Below are 17,084 nucleotides of genomic sequence, written 5' to 3'. Positions count from 1 at the left end.
ACCTATTTTCTTGGTTGGATCAAAGTGAGCAAGGACAGTTTCTGTATATAGAACTTCTTTCAGTCATTGGAAGGCAGCCTGTGCCTTGGCTTTCCATCTTCATGCTGTGTCCTTCCTTGTGAGGCAAGTAAGGGGCTCCATCATGGTGGACAAGTTCAGTATGAACTTGCTGTAGAATTGTACAGAGCCTAGGAATGAGTGTAGTTTGACGACATTTGTAGGTGGTGGCATCTTGGCAACAGCATCCACTTTACATCCCTTGGTGATGCCATGACTTGAAAGCGTATGGCCCAGATACTCGACTGCTGACTGGGCAAAGGCACGCTTCTCCCAGTTGCAGCATAAAGCCTTGTCCTGTAGACAATACAAGAGGGTGTGGAGGTGTTCCTCTGCACTGTTACCGCTGATGAGTATGTTGTTCAGAAAAACAGCAACTCCATGCAAATCACTGGTAAGATTTTCCATAATCTCTTGAAAGTAACCGGATGCTGAACTGATTCCATATGGCAAATGGGTCTGAAGTAGCACACTGTGGTGTGTACTTAGTGCGAGTTTCTTCTGACTGTCTGGAGCCAGTTTGATCTGGTTATAGGCATCTGCCAGATCAGTCTTAGTAAAGTAGTAGCCACTACCAAGTTTGTGCATCAGGTCCTCTGGCAACGGCAGGGGATGCCTGTGCGTCACCAGTTGCTGGTTCACCATGATCGAATAATTGCCGCACACACGTAACGGTCCCCTGCTGTCCTGACGTGTGTGTTTTCATGATTGGCACCACAGGTATTCCATACTTTTTAAACTGGGCCGGCACCCACATGCCTTTCTTAATGCTGGCGTCGTAAGTATGGTTGCCAGAATGCACTCTCCTTGGTTTGCAGAACACTGGTTTCATATTATCCTTCAAAGCGACCTCCAGCTTGAAACTTGAGGCAACCTAGTTCTGATTTGAAGAGGTCCGGGAATTCCGTACACAACTGCTGGCAGGCCTTGCGGAGCATGTGGTGAGGTGTGTCATCTTTCAGGATGGCATGCACTTCATCACTGCAGGCGGGAGCCCCAGGCTCCCGTAGCAACGTGCAGACATCAATGTCTAGCTTGTGTATAGCTGTCCGGCCTAGCAGGTTGAGATATGGGAGAGTAGAGACGTTGAAAGTCATCTCAGCCTCCTGTGCTGTAGAGTTAGCCAAGGAAGTCTTAGCACTGAATGTACCCATAACTGATATACATGCACCTGTAGCTGAAACGTAGCGAACTTGGGCAGGCTGTAATGTAGGTTTTCCGAGCATTCCCCATACTTGCTTAGAGCAGAAGTTATCCTTGGCACCACTGTCTACCTCGAAACTGAATAACCTTCCATTCAGCTGCAGCTGTTGTAGCATTGGGTCATCACCATGGATGCTTCTCACAACTTGTACGGTCTACATCTCTGCTGTGTTGCTAGCAGGTGCTTTACTTTTCTTACATAAACACACTTCCACAATATGCCTCTTCTTCTGGCAGAAACGGCATGTAGAGTTGATGAACCGACAATCCTTTACCACATGGTTTGTTTTACCACACCAAGGACACATTCCCTTAGGAAACGGGCGTGATGAATTGCTGATTCCCTTCTGCCCTGACGATGATGCCCTCTTTTGTCTCACCTTAAGGACAGGTGTCGTAGCAGAAGCCTTCGCACTGTGTACAGTCTCTAGCCACTTTTGTTGCATCTTCAGTCTCCACCGCCACTTGCACAGCTTTACTGAACGTTAGTTCTTTGTCACTTATTTTAAAACACTGCTTTCAACACTGCCTCGTTATCCACTGAACATATGAGACATGTACGCATAGCTTCATCTTGAGGATCCTTTATCAGTGCAAAATCACAGGTAGCAGCATCCTGGCATATCCTTGCTACCAGCTCCGAAACTGTCTCACCAGGTTTGTATTGCATGTCCGACCAGAACTTGAAGTGTTCTCGCATGATGAATCATTTTGGTTCAAACTGCCCTCTCATGAACTGGGCAATTACCTTCATGCTGAGGGCGTTGATGTCCTTGGGAGGTGTTTGCTGAGCTGCCAGGGTACCAAGGAGCTTGTAGATATCTAGAGTTTGGTTCGTGAGAAATACTTGAGCAACCTTCTCCTCAGGGATCAAATTGGCACCAGTATACGTGCCAAACCTGGCGTAGTAGTCCTTCCAGAGTTCTGACGTGGGGGTTGAAAAAAAAGGAATGAAGCTGGGTATGCTGCAAGTGCTGCTGGGTGATGTCAGGCGATTCAGTAGTGCCTCCATCTGCTTCTGCTGTGCCTTCATCTGCTTTTGCATAAGCTGGATCAGCTGAGTGATGTCAGTCATTGTTGATGTGGTGATGCGGTGTCATGGTGTTACTGACCGGTGTTGGGCAGGATTCGTTGATCCTACTCACTGCAACACACAATCCTGTTGTATTCTTGGCTGACAGAAAACACAGGATTTCCCATATATTGCCCATTTATTTTTCTGAACACCTTAACACCAGTGACATATATACAGCATTACAAAAGTTATTGTAAGCCATGAACTCTGCTCGCTCCAGGTAGTGGGGGTGAGCCTTGGCAGCTGTGGTTGATAAGCTGCTGCTGTTTGAGTCCCATGTGGGACTGCCGATGCTCGTAGCGGCTTAACATCAGCCGGGCTTCACTCTAGCTCCTGTGAAACCCCAGTGTCTCGAGCACTGGAGAACTGGTGAACCCTTGGTGAAAAAGACGAACTGCAAGTTAAATTATTGTAAGTGTAGCCTCCATAACTGAGCTAAGTGGATCCTGTTTTGCTTTTGGGGGAGAAGAAATGACCAATGAGATGCCATGAAATGAGGTGAAACAGCCAATGAGAGATCTCATTATTTTAGCCAACGACCAGTGAGAAGGACTGAGAGTGAACACAGGTGTATTCCCTAAGGACTGGAAGTGGATGTGAAATTTTTTTGAGAGGTAGAGAAGGAGGAGAAAAGTTAAAATAGAATAGGCTGGCTGGAGAAAGGCACATGTAGGAAGAATATATGAACACACGCATATGAGATGGATATATGAAATGGTGAATATACATATGTATAATAATAATAATTGTTGACACTGATACAGATGCCTTCCCCCACGAAAAATTCACCCTTGCATTTGGATATAACAAAGAGAGCAGTAAGATGGGAGCAATTAACAGATAATACATGATATCAGAGAGAGAGCTTGGAAAAAGAACCTTAATGATAACATACAGACATGATAATATAATATAATGCATGTACAATACATATAAGTAAAGAGAAATACACACACACACACACACACACACACAGATATATATATATATATATATATATATATATATATATATATATATATATATATATATATATATATATATATATATATATATATATATATATATATATATATATATATATATATATATATATATATATATATATATATGATACTGAAATTGGATGATTAAACCTTGGAATGTGAATGAAGTTTCAGTCTGTAAGAAGGTGTGTGTGTGTAGTTAAGCTTGAGTCACTTGAAGGATCTGAGGGATTAGAACTTAATGATACCTGATGTGCACACTCATCATCAAATCCCCTGTTCACACACTTCAAATGATTGACATGGATGATCCGTTCTGCCAAGGTTTTGAGGTCTAGAATTTTTACTTTGTGGCCATGGGAGATTCAATTACAAAGTCTGGCCCAAAGAACAATGGATCTAGTTTAGAGTTGCGATTGTGAACTCTGTTGAAGACTATATTACCAACTTCAGTGGAAGAATCTGTTGCTCTATGATGTTGTTTCTGGTGCATCTCAGATTGTGATGCAGTGAGGCGATCATGAATGAGCTTATGAATGAACTGAAAATCGTGGAGATGACATTTGACGTAGTCATCCATGTTGTAGACAGGATGCGGCGCGTTGTGGAGAAATTCATGTGGAAGACGCTTGTTGATACCAGACAGCATGAAATGTGGAGACTCATTGATGATGGAGTGGATTGCTGAGTTGATATAGCAGTTTATCTGAGGAAATCATTCATCACATGAGTGCTTTGCTTCTGTTATTTAATGCAGAACATCAAGGATACATTTATTACAAAGCTCTACTTTGCCATTTGAACTGGGTGAGTGAGGAATGATGTTACATTTCTTGATATGAAATTCTTTACAAATCTCCTGTAAGACAAATTTATTGAATTCAGCGCCACTGTCAGATAAGATGATGTGAGGAGAGTTATAAGGAGAAATTATGTTATTAATGATGGTGTGATCAACAGAAGTAACAGTTTTGTCCTTGAGAGCAACAAGAATGGTGAAGCAAGTTAAACTATCCACACAAACTAGAAGATACTGATAATCTTTCTCTGTAAGTGGAAGTCTAAGCACACCAAAAGAGATTGAATCCCAAGGAGCAGAAGTGATGGGGTATGGAAGCAATAGACTGTAGTGAACCAGTGAGGGATGGTGTGAAGCACACTGAGAACAGAGCGCAGTGTTGAAAGATGTTTTTCCTCATAGTCGGCCAGAAATATGATCGTTTTGCTTGTGCAAGGCATCTATCCCAACCTGGATGTCCTACATGGGGTGAGTTGTGAACGTGGTGAAGTATAGTACTCACTAACGACTGAGGTATCATGAGCTAATATAAATGCTCTCTAGAATCATCAGTAGAGATATCATTCGACTTATACAAGAGACCGTCTTGCATGAAACACGTATCAGCACTCACTTGTAACTCAGGAAGATTTGTCTCATCACCAGATTGAGGTAATAAGCAACACTAGAACAGAAGGCATCTGAATGTTGATGTTTCCTTATTTCATCCATGGCTGGCGTGGCAGGAATTTCTGTGATGGCAGAGATAGTGGCAACATTGCATGATAGTGCGTCTACCACTAAGTTTGCCTTAACAGGAATATATGAAAATGTAGGATTAAATTTTTGAATTGTGAGATGCTAGCAAGCAAATTGACCTGAGAAGGTATTGCCTTTGAAGGTCTCTGTGACAGCATAATGATCAGTGTGGACATGAATCTTATAGCCTAAGTTCACGGAAATTATGTAACGCCCAGATCACGGTGAGACTTTCGTGCTTTGTGACATCATAATTTTTCTCTGCCTTGTTGAGAAGTCTGCTAGCATATGCTAATACGTGATGTTTATCGAGTGAATCTTTCTGCATGAGAACAGTGCTGAATCCAAAGCCAGAAGCATCAGTGTAAAAGATGAAATCTTTCTCAAAATTTGGGAAAGCAAGAACTGGTGATTGACACAAGGCAGTTTTGAGAAGATAAAAGGGATCTTATTCCTTTTCAGACCAGATTAATACAACATTTTTCTTGACCAAATGAGTGAAAGGTTGAGCGATAAGGCTGAAATTTTTGATGAACTGGCAATAAAATCCAGCAAGACCGATGAATTGCCTGATCTGATCGATATTAGTAGGAACAGGGAAATTTTTCACAGCATTTACCTTGTCATTTAAAGAGTGAATACCATCTCTGTTAATTTTGTGGCCAAGGAATTTGACTTGCTGTTGAGAAACGAGCATTTGCTGAGTTTGATCTTTAAGCCATCAGCTTGAAAATGTGGCAGAAAGAGAGGCAGTGTGTAAAAATGATCCTGTAAAGACTTTGATACAATGGTAATGTCATCAAGGAAGCAGAACACACTTTTACTGATGAGACCTGAGAGAACAGAATTCATCAACCTCTGAAATGTTAAAGATGAGTTTTGTAGACCTTGAGCCATGCGTTTGAACATGAATTGGCCAGAGGAGGTAGTGAAAGCAGTATATGACCATGAAGTTTCCTCTAATTCAACTTGGAAGAATCCTTATTGTAAATCTAGGGTGGAAAATACTGCATTTGAATCACTGAGTGACTGAAGAAGACCACCTAACCTCAGCATTGGATAATGGTCAGGAATGGTGGATGCGTTTAGTTTCCTGAAGTCAACAACGACACGCCAATCACCATGTTTCTTTGGAACAAATAACAAGGCAGGTTCCACCACGTCCTGAAGTAACATACCTTGCACAGCGTCATCAAGCAGAACATGACGGCTGTGTGGCACCCTGTAGGTAGGGGTGTAAGATAGTTTGGACCCAGGTGTCATATGGATAATGTGATGACGTCTGTGTATCCCAAAGGTTCACCAGGGAGCAAGACACATTCCTGAAAGAATTTAGGAGAGCGAGTAAATCATGTTGAGATTCTGGGAAATCAAGTACAGATATGTGATCATCCATGATAGACGGAGAGAAGACATATCATAGCTGCCAGATGCAGATTCATTATTGACAGAAGGAGGAGGCAGTAGACACCTGTCGAAACAATAAATACTCCCATTGAGGTCTAAAGTGCTGGATCAGGAGCTGTGAACTTATCATTAAACCCAGCTATGACCTCACTGAACATTTCCCTTTGTATCTCACAACACAAGGGGGCAGTCACAGCCTGCCCTCTAAAGACAACTCTCTTTCTCCACACAAAACTACAAACACCTTATAACACACACACCCTTCACTCAAAATTTCAAAACTATCATGGTGACTCTTACGCCAGCCTCAGAGTCCCCATCTGGGGAGGGAATTACAAATGTCCCCAGGTCGGACTGCCCTTCTGACAATGACCCTAAGTATCTTGACACCCCCATCAACTTTTTCTTCATTAACTTCTGCAACATTCGCAGTCTAAGATCTAATTTTCAATCTGTAGAACACCACCTCTCCTCTTCTAAACCTCCTCATCTTTTCCACACTGAAACTTAGGTGTCTGAGGCAACGGACAGTAGCCCTTTTTCTGTTCCCTCCTATTTTCTCTATCCTCATTTTCGGTCCAAAACTGGATGTTGCATTTATGTGCGCAACGACTTAACGTACTCTCATGCCCAAGCTCCTGAAGCTTTCAAGTTTTCCACCATCTGGCTACAACTACACAGTCACTCTCAAACTAAAGTCATCTATGCTGTATATCTCTCACCTAACTCCTCTGAGTATAAAAAATTCTTTGACTACTTAACTTCCAAAGTGGAGCACATTCTGACTCTCTTTCCTTTTGCAGAGATCTCCATTCTTGGAGACATCAGTGTTCACCACCAGCTTTGGCTTTCCTCTCCCTTCACTGACCATCCTGGTTAACTAGTCTTCAACTTTACAATCCTCCATGACCAAGAGCAATTGTGCAACACCTAATTGTATTCCTGACCGTCTTGGAGATACGCCCAACATTCTTGACCTTTTCCTGACCTCTAATCCTTCTGCTTGTGCTGTCACCCTCTCTTCTCTGTTGGGCTCTTCCGATCACAATCTCATATCCGTAACTTGTCCTATTGCTCCAATCTCTCCTCAGGATCCCCCTAAGTGAAGGTGCCTCTGGCATTTTGCCTCTGCTAGTTTGAGGGACCTGAGGAGGTATTTTGCTGATATTCCTTGGAATGACTACTGCTTCCATGTCAGAGACCTGTCTTTGTGTACCGAGCACATAACAGAGGTGATAGTGTCTGCATGGAGGCATACATTCCTCACTCTTTTTCTCAACCTAAACCTTCCAAACCTTGGTTTAACACAGCTTGTTCTCGTGCTATACATGATAGAGAAGTGGCCCACAAAAGGTACTTAAGCCTTCCATCACCATAATCTTATGCACTTTATATTTCTGCCCAGAGCCATGCCAAGTCCATTCTCCAACTAGCCAAAAACTCCTTCATTAACAGAAAGTGTCAAAATCTTTCAAGATCTAACTCCCCTCATGACTTCTGGCATCTAGCCAAAAATATCTTCAATAACTTTGCTTCTTCTTTCCCTCCTTTATTTCAACCAGATGGCACCACTGCTATCACATCTATTTCTAAAGCTGAACTCTTCACTCAAACCTTTGTTAAAAACTCTACCTTAAACAATTTTGGGCTTGTTCCTCTCTCTCTCTCCTCCACCCTCTGACTATTTCATGCCACCTATTAAAAATTCTTCACAATAAAGTTTTCCATGCTCTCGCTGGCCTAAAGCCTTGGAAGGCTTATGGACCTGATGGGGTCCCTCCTATTGTTCTCCGAAACTGTGCTTCCATGCTTGCACCTTGCCTAGTCAAACTCTTTCAGCTCTGTCTGTCTACATCTACCTTTCCTTCTTGCTGGAAGTCTACCTACATTCAGCCTGTTCGTAAAAAAGAGTGACCATTCTAATCCCTAAAACTACTGTCCTATTGCTTTAATTTCCTGCCTGTCTAAAGTTTTTGAATCTATCCTCAACAGGAAGATTCTTAAACATCTATCACTTCACAACCATCTATCTGATCACCAGTACAGGTTCTGTCAAGGCCTCTCTACTGGTGATCTTCTGGTTTTCCTTACTGAGTCTTGGTCATCCTCTTTTAGAGATTTTGATGAAACTTTTGCTGTTGCCTTGGATATATCAAAAGCTTTTGATAGAGTCTGGCACAAAGCTTTGATTTCCAAATTACCCTCCTATGGCTTCTATCCTTCTCTCTGTAACTTCATCTCAAGTTTCCTTTCTGACTGTTCTATTGCTGGTGTGGTAGACGGTCACTGTTCCTCTCCTAAATCTATTAACAGTGGTGTTCCTCAGGGTTCTGTCCTGTCACCCACTTTCTTCTTATTATTCATCAATGACCTTCTTAACCAAACTTCTTATCCTATCCACTCCTACGCTGATGATACCATCCTGCACTTTTCCACGCTTTTTCAAAGACATCCAACCCTTCAGGAAGTAAGCATTTCCTGCAGGGAAGCTACAGAACACCTGACTTCTGATCTTTCTAAAATTTCTGATTAGGGTAGAGCAATCTTGGTATTTTTCAATGCCTCAAAAACTCAATTCCTCCATCTATCAACTCAACACAACCTTCCAGACAACTATCCTCTCTTCTTCAACGACACTCACCTGCCCCCCCCCTTCTACACTGAACATCCTCAGTCTGTCCTTTACTTATAATCTGAACTGGAAACTTCACATCTCATCTCTAGCTAAAACAGCTCCTAAGAAGTTAGGTGTTCTGAGACGTCTTTGCCAGTTTTACTCACTCCTCCAGCTGCTGACTCTGTACAAGGGCCTTATCCGTCTATGTATGGAGTATGCTTTACATGTCTGGGGGGGGTTCCACTCATACTGCTCTTCTAGCACATGTAGAAAGGACACCGTAGGTAGCAATGGATGACTGGAAACTCATCGATGCGTCCTAGGTAGTCTGACACCTTGACCTTAGGAAAAAGAGATGGGTCTATGTCGGGCAGCACCTCTTCTGAGACTACAACTACAGAACAACCAGTGTCTCTAATGATGGTCAAAGCCCAGGATCCATTGATGGTACCTGCCACGGTGAAATCAGGAACACACTGATCTTCCATACAAAACCCAACCTTGTATTCGGGAGTGGTGGTAGTTAGGTGATTCTTGAAAGCTTGTGGATTTTTCAGGCAATGGGGTCGAATGTGGTCCTCCTCTTCACAGTTGTGACACCTCACTGTGGACGCAGCAGGCTTTGCAGGAGGAGAAATTATTTGCTTGGAAGGAGGCATAGCCCTGGGTGGCAACTTCTTGGGTTGTAGAAATGTAGAATCTTTTGGATAGGCATTATGGGCAGACGCCCAACAATTGGTAAGGCTGGCCACATCCTCCAACTTCACGTCTCTTCGCTCGTTAAGAAAGAGGCGAAGCTTGGGGGTTAGCAAGGACAGAAACTGATCCAGCAAAAAGAAACCCCTCAGATCATTGTACTCCTTTTTAACCTTCCACAGTTCAAACCAGGAATCGAATAATCTGCCTAGTTGAGTGAGGAACTGCTGATGATTTTATCCTATCCTGATCTTGGCAGACTTAAACTCGTGGCGATATCCATCAGGAGTCTTGCTGAATCCTGTTAGTAAAGCTTGCCTAAGTAAATCGTAGTCATCGGTGGTGGAAGGTGGGAGAGAGATATACAGTTCAGCGGCCTTACCTGTGAAAAGATAACCAAGTCGAGCGGCATAACTTATCTCTGTCAGTTTTTAACAAGGCTGCCACCTGTTCGAATCTAGCCAGGTAGGTAGCAATATCTTCTTCATCCTTGTAGCCAGGTAAGGTAGGCCTGGTAACAGGATCACTGAATGTTAAAGGCTGTGACGGCCAGGTAACAGAAGCCTGATCTCCACTAGTCGAATCTCCTTCTCTCTCTCCACTTGTTTTTCTGTTCACTCTACTTCTCTTTCTTCCTTCTCTCTCTCTCTCTCTCTCTCTCTCTCTCTCTCTCTCTCTCTCTCTCTCTCTCTCTCTCTCTCTCTCTCTCTCTCTCTCTCTCTCTCTCTCTCTCTCTCTCTCTCTCTCTCTCTCTCTCTCTCTCTCTCTCTCTCTCCACTTGTCTTTCTTCTTGCTCTCACTGACGATCCCCCCACAGAAATGCTTGCTGTTACCTGATCCATTGGCTCACCTCCGTGCCTTCCAGACCCAAGGACTCGGCCTGGAAATTGAGCTGCTCAAAATCAGCCATGTTAAATGGATGGTGGAAGATAGTAACAGCAAAAATGACCACACCTCAGACAGAGACACAAACAAATGTTGTCAATGTCAATTAAGTCAAAAACATGTAAGTGAGAGGACAAAACCGCACCTCTCTAAAAGATAACAACAACAACAACAACAACTCTTGACAGAGTTGGGTGAGAGGACAACAAATCCGCACCTCACCTCAGAATCCAGGGCATTGAAAACACCCGAACGCACTTGGTAGTGCTGGCGAGGAGACATCAACATCCGCACTCACCATGAACCTTACTTCCGGGCCTCAGGCAGCAAGGGCACGCACTGGTGACTCAATCTGCTGAATCACGCTAAATCTGCAGAAGTTGCGAAGACATGAACCGCAGCCGTATCCTGTCAAGATCACCAATATGTCAGGACCAGGATGGCTACTCTTCCCGTCAACACTCCTTCTAAGATTGGGACGTAAAGAAAATGAGGGAGAACAGAACTCCACAATTATAATTAACAAAAACACAAATCCACAAATCCAACAATAACAGAGATATCCGACAATATCACCAAGAGTCCTGGGGGAGTCCTTGGAGGTCGACGTCCTGGCAGCCATAGGAATCTCGCCTCGGCCGGCAGAGGTTGAACTAGGAACAAGTTGGGGCCGATGGCAGATGAGTGCCAGGTACTGAGGGCAGATGAGATCAGCCCACAATCTTCACCAAAGCCTTCCGGAGTGGTAGAGGAGAACAGCTGAACAGAAGTGTAGTCGTGGCAGGCTGTGAGAGCTGTCTGCTGCCTGGTGTCTGCTGACCTCTCAATGTCAGCTCTTGCAGAGTTCCCCCTACCAAGGAGGGAGGGGGTGGTGACAAGGGCACCCAAGGCATTGCTCCAAAGTGGTGATGCTGTATCCTGAGGAGTCAGCAGCCTGAGTCCTTTCTGCTCAAGGATTCGAGAGGAGGAAGAGAAACCTTTGGCGAGACACTCTGCCCTTAATGTGGAAGAAGGATGATCATTCCTCCCTTTACCACGGTAGTTAAAGGGGTGCTTAGATGGTTGGCGATTCCCTCACAATGACGTAACACAGGAATCCTGTGTAGATAACATCTGATCACTAGTAGAAGGAAGAGTTGCAACAGATGTCACTATACCAGCAAGAGAGGAAGTATCAGAGGGAAGAACAGTAGATATATAAGTATCCCCTTAAGCAATTTCATTGATAGCAGGGAACAGACTGATGTCATATTTGCTCATGGTGTTGAAGCCTATGAGAAGATCAGCATTGAAAGATACATCTGATACAATTTAGAAATAATCACATATGTCTGGTTCCTGGGGTGATAAAGACATTGATAGTAGTACTTTCTCGTGAGGTAAGATAATTTTCCTAGATATACCATTGAGATTTATATCAGAAGGTAATATAGTGATGTGATCCTGAGGACAGGAAGAGTCTCTGAAATACATCCATCTTGATAAGGTTAACTGCAGCACCTGTGTCAAAGAAAGCCTTGTATGATAGAGTGACATGTATTATCTGTGATAATGCCATGGGATAATCCAGCATATCTTATGTTAATTGAAGGAAGTGCTAAGTTAGGAGGATGTGTGGAGCATACCTTGTGTTTTGTACGATGTTTAGGCACATAAGGTGATGACTTGAGGATGGATGATGTTATGATGGATTGATCAGAGAAGGGCACGAAGAGTTTTCTGACAATGTTTGTGGAGCCTGAGACTGTGCATAATAATGCCTGCTGTCCTGCAATAAATGACCTACCCTTTTGTGGAACAGAATGCTTCAGGATTAAAGAAATGTCTCCCTGTGTTATCAAGAACAATTCTACACTGCTGAAGAACATGACCAAGCAGTTTGCAACGGTTGCAGGTGACATTTCTTGATATTGATTTCAATCGAATGTACTGATAGCAAGATGAAGGGGGGTGTGCATCTAATGTAACATCCACAAGAAGGAGAAGAAGAACGGGAAGGTGGGTGATGAGGAGAGATGAGTGAGTCAGGTGAGGAAGCAGGGAGAGCCTGAACATGTTCAGAGGTGGGAAGGGGACACTTATCAGAAATTACTTCGCAGACATCATATATATAATCTGATTTATGGAACTTGGTGTCACCTGCAACTTGGAAATTGGGAATATCTCAGAAGGCGGTGAACAAGATATAAGCTATAAGTCTTTTTAACTCATCTGATGACAGTGAGTCATTTGTAAACCAGTTTGGGTCTTGGAGCTGAGTGATTAATTCTGAGCTCAGAGAGGAAGCAGTGTTTTCTGCCTGGTAAGGATTAGTGTGTGAGCAGATGTGCTGTGAGATAGATTTGGAGAGTTTGAGAAGAGAATGGATGGCTCCAAACTTGGAATGACTCTGGAAATTATTTCTGAGGTGAGTGATCAAGTCATCAAAGGTGGTTAGAGAGGCAAATTTATCTGATTTCACCAACAGGCCAATGAGACTCGAAGGCTCGTGACAAATGCGTGATTTTAAAATGGATATTTTTTCCTTATCAGATATGGCTACACATTGAGTGGATTCCTCTTCAGTTCTTTGAATAATTTGATGAACAGTCTCTGTGCCAGTACCAGAAAGATAAGGAAGGTGATGAGATTCATGTATGAAGATGATATGAGAATTAGCAGTGGTTTCAGTAGACATTGTAGTAGGTAATGAAGGAGAGTGCAGACTGTGAGTGTGTTCGCATGAGCAATGTGAAGTGTACAGATGATCAAGAAATAATAGGCACAGAAATATTAAAACACACAATATGATAACACAGCACACAACAAATAATAATGAAAGACAGAAGGGAATGACATAAACACTGATAAGCAGACAGACAAACAGACAGACAGCAGGAGATGGATAGGCAGACAGACTGACAGAGAATTAGATAAATAGACAGATAGGCACCACTTATAGCAGAAGAAGGAAAAGTAGAATGACAAGAATAATCTGGATCAAATTAGATACTTAAGTGTTGGTGAGGAAGTGACAGCAGATGACTGGAGGAACATAGCTGTGGCAGACGTGGGGAGATGACCTTGGATGGGTCCAGCAGTGAGAAGATGGTGATGATGGCTGCACATAGAGTGTCCCAGGAAGATTATCTGATGGGGCCTGGCCGTGAGCACTGGTGGAGAGGGTGGTGAGTGGGGCTTGGCTCAGGGAAGGAGCCAAGGCTGTGAGCATTGGAATGGCTTGGGGAAGGAGCCAAGAGACACCCAAACCTCGGGAGGGAAGCAGAAATGACAACCAGTGAAGAGGAAGGGCGACAGGGTGTGGCGGCAGACAGGTGCGGCGGCAGACAGGTGCGGTGATGAGCAGGGTGCACCCACAGGGACAAGTCACTTGGGAGTGGCCAGGAGAGTGAGAGCATGTGGCATATCACCCTCGCAACTTGCCTGTGATAGGGCTTGATATTTGTGTCCCGGTGTGCAGTTGTGAGTTCGTGTGTCTTCGATCGCACAACACCGCTGACCACCACTTGTTTTGATATATGATGTGATCACCACTTGTTCTAGATTGATTGACTACTGCTGATCACCCACTGTATTGAATATGTTTTACTTCTCTTCTTACTGTTGAGTTTAGATGATGATACTTGTCCAGTTGATGATGCTTGCCACTGCTGGATCAGATGAGGAGCTTGGTGTGTTGGTATCATGGAGGACCAGTAGTGAGCTTGGTATTTCTGGTATCTTGGAGTTCATGGGTAAAAGTTAATATAGTTGGTGTGTGTGAGTAAAAGACACGTATGATGAGAGTTCTTCTTGATTTGATAATAGAGAATGTACACACGTGATATGAGATGAGATCGTAATGTGACAATTGATTGTTCTCTCTCTCTGAAGTGATATGAAATTATGACTGAGCAGCATCTCTCAAGACTGACTGTGACTGAGTGGAACTGAGTAAGAGACCAAGACTGACTGTTCATGACTGACCTTTGGATGGGACTCAGTGCTTGCTACCATGTGGGCTGTATTTATCTGAGCTAGGTGGATCATGTTTTTATTTTAGGGGAGAGAAAATTACCAAAGAGATGCCATGAAATGAGGTGAAACAGCCAATGAGAGATCTCGTTATTTTAGCCAATGACCAGTGAGAAGGACAGAGTGAACACAGATGTTTTCTCTAAGGACTGGAAGTGGGTGTGAAATTCCCTTGAGAGGTAGAGAAGGAGGAGAAAGGTTAAGAAATAGAATAGGCTGGCTGGACATGGGCACATGTGGTATGAATATATGAGCATATGTATGTGGGATGGATATATGAACTGGTGCATATACATATGAATAATAATAATAATTGTTGAGACTGATACATCTGTATTGGGACCTTATCAGTCTATTTATCGAGTATGCTTCACATGTATGAGGGGGATTCCACTCATACTACTGTTTTAGACAAGGTGGAATCAAAATGATTTCATCTTATCAACTCCTCTCCTCAAACTGATTGTCTTCAGCCTCTCTCTCATTGCTGCAGTGTTGCATCTCTTGCTATCTTCTGCCACTATTTTCATGCTAACTGCTCTTCTGAACTTCCTAACTGCATGCCTCCCCTCCTTCCACAGCCTTGCTGCACAAGACTTTCTTCTTTCTCTCAGCCCTATTCTGTCCACCTCTCTAATGCAAGAGTTAACCAATATTCTGAATCATTCATCCCTTTTGCTAGTAAACTCTCTTCCTGCTTTTGTATATTCTTTATTCCTATGACTTGAACTCTTTCAAGAGAGGTTTCAAGGCAATTATTCTGTAATTTTTGATGACTGCTTTTGACTGTACATAAAAAAAAAAAAATATTTCACATCTCTTGTTTCACTCTAGATTACTTTTAACTGCTTATTTAAACTGATATACACATAAATATTAAGAATAAACAAAAACACAAATAAATTTCCCCCCAAAATATAATCCCCCTAAAAAAAATAATAAAACTCCTCAAAAAAGACAATGGGTTGGGTTATTTTTTTAAGACCTAGGTTTTTTTTTTACCCTGGCTAAGAGTGTGAATGATGTGTGTTTGTGAATGTATGGTGTTTTGTCTAGGTCACAATGTGTGGGATTGCTGACCTGGTAGATTAACATGTGAAGTTGTCTTAGTCATCTTTTCACTTTAGCCTCGATAGTGGTGAGGAAATTACTTCTCAGCTTTGTAATGCTTACCATCACACTTCCTCAGTGGTATATTGTGGAGAATTGGTAGTGAGCAGCTAAGTAGATAAATGGCGAATAAAAAAAAAAAATTATATGTCAGAGGTCGGCATGGAGCAGGCAAGCAAGTATGAGAGTAAGGAGTGCCAGGTAGAGTTTGCATTAAATTCTTAGGAATACCACACTCTCCTACATTACCAAAGTAATTGAAAATTGCCAAAAGAGAGAACTAAAGTAAATGTGACACTCTGATTTAGTGATGTTGGAAATGTTTGTGCGTGATGAGACATGAAGGTATCAGCAAGAAAAGTCAGTAATTTCAGTGCATACTCTTTTAGAAATAACTTGTAATTTAAAGTGATTTGTACTTTTGTGAAAACTGCTTTACATGTGCCCTTGCTGTTTGTTAATGTGCTATACAGGTCATAAGAATGTCACTTTTTTTTGTGATTCAAGGTTCCCTTGACCATAACTGTTTCAATATAATATTCAGCAACTGTGAATTCATCAACCATGGTAATTGGTTAGCCTAAATCCTGTTGTTGTAGAGAGAATAGTGTGTATATGTTATAGTTTTAAAAAGCAAGAGAAGAACATGGAGTCATTGCAGCCTTATTGTGCAAGTGGAAAGAGACTGAAATAAAACCATGAAATAAAACCAATTCCAAAAATTGCCTTCCCTAAAGTATTTAATGACTACAGACTTGTAGCCTTAACCTCAAATGTTAGGAAATGTCTGGAGGATATTTTGAAAAATTACTTGTGTGAAAGAGTAAAATCAGTTCAAGACCTACTGCAATTTGCATACTGTAAATATAGAAGCATTAAGGATGTAAGTCTGACTCTGATGGACAGTATTAGCAAGCACTTAGACCAAATTCTCAAGTTAGGATATTGTTTATAGATTTCTTATAGATTTCTGCTCGGCCTTTAATACAACCCTACCCCACATGGAGGATTAGTCAGTAGGCACCTGCCGTAACAATGATTACTCCCAGTAAGGCCTAAAGCACTGGATCAGGGGGTGCTGTGAAATTATCATTAAACCCAGCTGTGACTTCACTCAACATTTCCCTTTGTGTCTCACAACACAAGAGGGCAGTCACAGCCTGCCCTCTAAAGACAACTCTCTTCTTTCACACAAAACTACAAGCACCTAATTACACACACACCCTTCTCTCAAAATTCAAAATTATCATGACGACTCCTACACCAGCCTCAGAATCCCCATCTGGAGAGGGGACCACAAATGTCCCCAAGTCAGAGTGTTCTTCTGATATCAACCCTAAGTGTCTTGACAACCCTCTCAATTTTTTCTTCATTAACTTCTGTAACATTTGCAGTCTTAAATCTAGTTTTCAATCTGTAGAACGCCACCTCTCCTCTATTAAACCTCATTTACTTTTCCTCACTGAAACACAGGTGTCTGAGGCAACTGATAGTAGC

General features: G+C 42.5%; 1 protein-coding gene across 6 annotated transcripts in view; it reads left to right on the top strand.

Annotated features, from left to right (window-relative positions):
- LOC135092853 (nuclear hormone receptor HR96-like) overlaps positions 1–17,084 on the top strand; it is a 211,426-nt gene that overhangs the window by 145,033 nt on the left and 49,309 nt on the right. The gene's annotated exons all lie outside the window — the stretch shown is intronic.

Source organism: Scylla paramamosain, chromosome 41 (genome assembly GCF_035594125.1).
Source record: "Scylla paramamosain isolate STU-SP2022 chromosome 41, ASM3559412v1, whole genome shotgun sequence".
Taxonomy (NCBI): Eukaryota; Metazoa; Arthropoda; class Malacostraca; order Decapoda; family Portunidae; genus Scylla; species Scylla paramamosain.
The sequence above is the reverse complement of the archived record's forward strand: the minus strand, read 5'-3'. Positions and strand labels throughout refer to the sequence as shown.